Source organism: Frankliniella occidentalis, unplaced genomic scaffold (assembly GCF_000697945.3).
Source record: "Frankliniella occidentalis isolate FOCC.00 unplaced genomic scaffold, Focc_3.1 Scaffold198, whole genome shotgun sequence".
Taxonomy (NCBI): domain Eukaryota; kingdom Metazoa; phylum Arthropoda; class Insecta; order Thysanoptera; family Thripidae; genus Frankliniella; species Frankliniella occidentalis.
In genome coordinates, this window is record NW_026267324.1 from 280,881 (window position 1) to 287,603 (window position 6,723).

At 47.0% G+C, this 6,723-nt stretch overlaps 1 long non-coding RNA gene across 1 annotated transcript in view; it reads left to right on the forward strand.

Annotated features, from left to right (window-relative positions):
* Positions 1 to 630: 630 nt before the first annotated feature.
* LOC113207986 (uncharacterized) overlaps positions 631 to 6,723 on the forward strand; it is a 74,083-nt gene continuing 67,990 nt past the window's right edge. Inside the window, exon 1 of the long non-coding RNA XR_008011712.1 lies at positions 631 to 982. This is a non-coding gene — a long non-coding RNA (uncharacterized LOC113207986). The remainder of the gene's footprint in view (positions 983 to 6,723) is intronic.

Genomic DNA, 6,723 nt, shown 5'->3' on the forward strand with positions numbered 1-6,723 from the left:
CCCACCCGACCAACGAATCGCATACATAAACGACATACTGTCGTTTCAGGTGTTGCACTACAGGGCCTTGTTGCACAATGACAGGCGTTCAATGGACAAATATCGAATGAAGTCGACTATCAGTTACGATAAACACAGCATATGTGCACTTGTTTGAAGACCGGAAAGAGTAAGATTAAAATATACGTGTTATCATTTAACCCTGGGAAGTGTTTGCCAGCAGGGTGGACTGACAGAGTACTCAGCATTCTCGAGAGTTCTGAAAGTCGATTCACTGAGCCACGGAATAGAAACGGCGGCGAAAGCATTATGGTTGGCTACAGGGCAAAGAAAGAAAGATACACATTTTTTTTAAAGAAAGTTCTACTAAATGCGCATTAAATGTTCTGTGCGTTTTAAAAACGTCGCCAATGAGTCACCTTTTATGTGCATTTCTACGCGCATTGAATCGCATTTTAATGCGTTTGGCGCTACTGGGGACTCTTACTTGAAAAATTTCACATAAAATAAAAATGAGTAAACAAAACACTCGGGGGTTACTGCCTTTTCAAACACTCCAAAACTCATAAGCCACCCTTTTTACAAGAAGTGTAATTTGCGTCACATACAAGCTTTACCTGATCAGCTGTTGACAGTGACGCAGTTCGCCCAAGTTCGCCCGCCGGTGCTGGGGCCTGGGGCGCCGCCTGTTTCGCGTTCGCGTCCGCGATTGCACATTTCAAGCTCAAAGTTGAACGCTCTACAACAAAAGATTGTCTCTGTACCGCCGAAAGGAACTGGGCAGGTGTTCAACCATCGTTCAACACTACTTTTCAGTATGTGGAGTGATTTCTGATGTGTGTTGCTTCGGAGGAGGTGGGGCAGGGAGCGGGAGATTCATTAAATCTAAAGTGAGAAAGTGTTAAAATTCACCCAAAGACGTCATGGATTCTTCAAGCGACGGTCTGTTTCAGCTTTGAAACCATCTGGACGACATAATTTGGTAAGTGACACGACCCATATAACCAAAACATACTGAAAACAATAATGTTTACCATACCATGCAGGTAAGGTTATTGTGGACCAATGTAAAAAGTACTGTTAAGACTTGTCATCATATTTAAAGTAACCCTTTGACACCACAAGTGAAGTTAGTTATTTGTGAAATAATTTCTTTGTTTGGCAAGAAGTGTAACGTAACGTGACATCCCTTTATGATTGTCATTGTTGTGGGTCTGTAATAGATCTATGGCGTTTTTTTCTTATAGCTCAAAGATCTACCAAGTTTTATCTAAAATAAACCTAATGGTGTATGAAAAATTATCTATGTTTTAAAAGTTGTCTTCACAACGGCTTTTTCAAAATAATTTTACTGGACGGATCAACATAATCATAATAGACAGTGAGACTCGTCTTCCCAGGAGAAACTGCTGCATGTTATATTGCGTCTCATTACTGTTCATTTTAGTTAACAGTCTTTTTCGGATAAATTAATCCTAGTTCCTCATTAAATGAAGAAGGGTTATTCAAATAGGGAGGGAAAAAGGGGTAATCAGTGGGAATTGGAAGGGGAGGTCTCATAGCCCCTCCCTGTCCGTACTCAACCCACTGAACTATTGTATGCTTACTAGGTTTACTAATTGTAGGATCTGTTTGACTAATCAACAGTATGTTGTAAGGAATAGCGACCAACCTTGCCTCGCCAGTATCAATAAGTCTGTGTAATCTCAGTAGTTGTCACCTATGATATCCTGTAATGATAAATTTATACTTATTTGACAATACTGTTTTTGAAGTCTGTTGTACTTTTTAGTAATAGTGTATTTTGACTAACTGGAGGCAGAATAGCGGGTAGAATATAAACGTTCCCGGATGGTGGAGAGCTTCCCATCTCTTTGTCACTCTAGTAGTGGGGGAAAAGGCTTGACCAATCAGGAAATACACTACCCATTGCTAAAGTTTCCTGCTCGCATTACCACCTTTGTACTTCGGAAAAAAGAAGTGGGAGGGGGGGGGGTATTTGAGCTGAAAAGGAGGTCAAAAGCCTAACTATCTGGCGAGGCGCTATGGTCTCTCCTTTACCATTTGTTACAGTTTCGTTCGATTTGCTACGTCTTAGAATGTTTGTACCTGAAGCCTGACGATAACGCACGGGCCGTACGTTAAAGAGAAACCTCGCGTTTAGCGATCACCCCGTCGCGTTCTCTGCCATCAGGACTGAAATCCTGATATCGCCACTAAACTGATGAGTAGACTGACTGCATACTGCATGCAGCTGCTGCCACAGCCTGACCGGCGGCGCCGCCAAGTCCAGCCCGCTGCTAAGCTGTAATGCCTTTGATTTATTCAAACTCGGCAGCAAAGGGCTGTTGCCTTAATGCGGTATCCAGCGTCAGCCCCCTTCTCTTTCCCGATGCACGCGGTGCGGCGCATATGCGCGGGAAAGCGGGGCATTATTTGAAGTCTTTCAAGTGGCGTGGTGGCGCGGCGTGGCGTAACCCATCGATGTCGGTGCAATCACACGATACAGGAGATGATTTAATAAGGCATGGCGTTCCCATTAGCATCTCGCTGGACTTTAGCGCGGAGCGCCTCGCGGCTCCGCACTTTCTCAGTCTGCTGCAAGAACGAACATGAGGCATCGATCATGCTCTTTTACCTGTATAGCCGAGCATGGCGTCGTGGCTTGGCGTAGCTGCGAACTCAATAGGTGGAACGAGCGATAGGTCTAAGGTACCTCTGTAAAATTGAAGGGAGGAGGAAAAAAACTGAAGCCACGGGAGGTTCTCAATATCTCCCTGGAACGTTTTGCGCTCTCTGTACTCGTCAGGTGCTGCTGTCACTCCAAGTTTACTGGGATCTGCAATTCCCCTGCGCTGCTCCGACGAGGACCGTAACTTGGCCACAGCCCCCCCCCCCTTCCCTTTTCCCTCTTCATCTTTCCCCTTACCTCTTGTCTCTCCATCCACTACCAATTTACCTTTCTCTAACCTTCTCTGCTGCCTTCTTGTCTCTCCTCCCCTTCATTCCCATCTTAATTACTGGTTCAGGTGTCGGTTCGCCTGCCCAGATTAGACATGGCTTCTCACTCATTTCCTTTTATGCGTTTTCTTCCGTTTCCCGAATGATTTTGCGGCGCTTATTGCCCTCCGTTTGTCGCATCGCAGTCTGTGCCGCCTCCCCCCTCCCCTTTCCCCTTTCCTTCGCCTCGCAATAATTACGGCCTACACTGTCGGAAAATGACAGGACGGTGGGTTATTACGGTTGGTACAATTATTGGACGCGCACAATACGGTGGAAGCGACTGCCCAGCGACGGGCTGCGACAGTTCTGAAGGAGCCGAAAGCATGGCGGATAAAAGACGAAGCACCACGCAATTTCTCATTCAGCCTGGCGTGGAGAAGGGCCAACAGAGCGCCCTCCCCCCTCCCACCCACTTCCATCCCTCACCCCCTTGTTTCATGCGCATTGAATAGGAAATAGTTTGCTGTCCCCGTGGCTCCCCGTTCCGTCCTTTCTCTTCGCTTCTGTCAAAGCTTTGTGCCGCGTCCGGCCCAGTTTGACGTGTTCAACTGTTCTGGCACCGCGTTTCCCCAGACAAAGAAAATCCGGGCAAGTACCAGGCAGGTTCCGGGCAACCCTCGGGCAGCCCCCAGGCAACCCCCGGGCAACCCCCGGGCAACCTCCGGGCAACTTCCGGGCAACACCGGGCAACATCCGGGCAACATCCGGGCAACATCCGGGCAACCTCCGAGCAAGTACCGGGCAACCACCGGGCAACTTTCCTGCTTTGTAACCAGTGCGGAGACCAGAGGGGTGGAGGGCATCAGGCTGACAGCGGGCAGGACATAGCCCTGGAGTGTTGTGGGCCTGTGCGCCGTCAGTCACTAGCGGGGCAACGAGGTATACCGCGGGTCGGTTCACGACCCTATGCCTGTGAGTACAGCCGCCGGGCAACTCCCGGGCAACTCGTGGGTGCCTTTGCGCATCTCGCTGTCGCATCTCGCTCCGGCGTGAACCGACCCGCGGTACACCTCGTTGCCCCGCTAGTGACTGACGGCGCGCAGGCCCACAACACTCCAGGGCTGTGCCAGGGTCATGCCCGTAAGTTGCGTATGAGGTTGCCCGCCCCTTGCCTCAATGAGCCGGCCGCTGTCAGCCTGATGCCCTCCACCCCTCTGGTCTCCGCACTGGTTACAAAGCAGGAAAGTTGCCCGGTGGTTGCCCGGTACTTGCCCGGAGGTTGCCCAAAGTTGCCCGAAAGTTGCCCGGTGTTGCCCGGAAGTTGCCCGGAGGTTGCCCGGGGGTTGCCCGGGGGTTGCCTGGGGGTTGCCCGGGGGCTGCCCGAGGGTTGCCCGGAACCTGCCTGGTACTTGCCCGGATTTTCTTTGTCTGGGGTTGGTCTCTCTGCTGTGCCGCTCGACGACAAACCGTGAAGCCATTTCTAACGTCTCTTCCAACGTCTGCTATTTGTATTTCCAAAATTACTTTAGCTTTGTGGGGAGGCAAAAATGTCTTGTCCTGAAAATTTTCAACCCAAAACTACCTTCATTCGTAAAACATAAACTGTTTTGTGTGAATGCTTTGAACTAGGTAACAACTAATACTAAAAGTACGTCATAGTAGTTTAATTTGTCAGCTACTTGTGCTGTGAGACGGCGTTGAGGGAACATGTTAAAAAATGCGTAGGCGGAGCATGTCTACAGAACTCACTAAGCTATGAATAAAAATTATAAGACTGTAGTGTATGCGGAGGGCCTTACGTAAATGAATTAGTTACCCATAGCAAACCGTAGAGTGAGTGATCTTACCGTCCTTTATTCAGGTTCTACTGCACCGGATTCTTACGTGCGGACGGGTTGTTTACTCGCACAGGGCCATTAGGCGTCTTGGTGATTGCCTTCATGCCTGAATCCGGTACAGTGTACAACGTACAAAATATAATAGCGAGTTGAAATTGATTTGCCGTAGGCGTTCCGATCTCTGAGTGACCACCCACCCTGAAAATGTCAATCACTCTTAATATAAGCCCGCTCGGTCGCTTTTTCAAAGCCGAAGGGCAGGCTAAAAACCTACGCGAAATGTCTACGGAGCGCCATGTCAATTTGCTATCAGGTGCGCGACCGTACACTGGTAAAACAAGTGTACACAATATGCACACCAAACCTGTGCAAGTTACGATTTTAAACATTGCATGGCGTTTAACTAAAGTTGCACAGTTGCGTAGTGTGCAAATTTTAAACGTATGTGTACAGCTGCTACACTTTTCGGCAGTGTCGAAAGTTTAATCACTAATTTACGTTTAACCTAGTTAGACATCACAATGTGCCGAGGAAATGCACTCTTGGACTTAAACATCAATTGACGTGCAAAATAAAATTAAACACTTGTTTTGCCAGTGTAATTTGGGATTACGGTACACTCTGTACCCTATGTATGTACCGCACTGTTAAAAGCTTACGATAACTAAATGCTTTGCAACGTTACGAACAGTTTTCGTTCTTTGTATTGCAAAGAAATTGTTCGTATTGCAAAGCGATTGTTTGTAAGGCTACTTTGGAAACGCAAGTGTGTGAATGTCTCTCACTTGTAGGTGAGAGGTGTAAAGGTCTGAATTTCCTAGGAAAAATTCATACGTTTACCCCCCTAAGTGTACGAATGGATATTCACACACCTGCAAGTGAGCGACATTCACACACTTGCGTTTCCAGTATAGACAGGTTCTTACTAACAATCGGTTTGCATTACGAACTATTTAATCGTAAGCTTACGAACAATTAGCTCGTAATACAACGCTTCAAAATCAGGGGTCCATAACTTAACGCATAAGCGAATTTTGGGTTAGGTTAGGTTCGTAAACGGCTTGCGTTATTGGCGTTATCGATCTTATGACTTATTCCCCTGCACATTACTGCAATTTGTTTATATGCATAACGCTTTTAACTAGTCAATAACGCGAGATATTGATCATAACGTTTAGCTTAAATGTTAAGTTACGGACCCCGATTCAAAATCCTTCGTAAGCTACGAAGGTTTTGGTTTGCATTACGAACCTATTGTTCGTAAGCAATTTACAGTGCGTAACTTCGCAAACCGTCTTATAAGTCAATACGGCACTTGACTTATACACACTGAAGTACAGTCCATATCTTTACGGTCTGGACCATACATAAATTATACAGGCAAGGCAAACCGTACACTGTAAAAAATAATCACGGTCGCCCATACGGAAATATGCCGTTTACTTAACCTACGGCGTCTCCGTACGTTGGGTTTCGTACCCTCTTCCCATAATAGCCCATGTAAAAAAAAACGTGGGTACGGAAAGGTACGGAAAAAGTCCTGCTAATTTTGATCCCAAGGTCTTCGTCTTTAGTACGGAGTCTGTTACGGCGTTCCGTACCCCTTTCCCTATGCTAGCCCATGTAAAAATCGTTGGTACGGTGGCCATGTACGGCAAATCTCCGAACCGCATTCGAAAATCACTCCCAAAAGTGAGGTACGGAACGCCGTGACAGGCTCCGTATCCAAGGCTGATTTTTTACAGTGTACTTCCTTACGACAGTTATTGTGATTCTCTAGTTCTATATCATTCTAATGGCACAGAAAGACATCGGCAGCAGACACCAGATCGATTGCATGACATTGCCTTTTCAAAGCAGAAGGGTGGGCTATAAAACGGCATTTTCGGGGCATTTTTGTTGATCATGGAAATTTTCCTACTTGAGAGTACAGTGCGCCCTC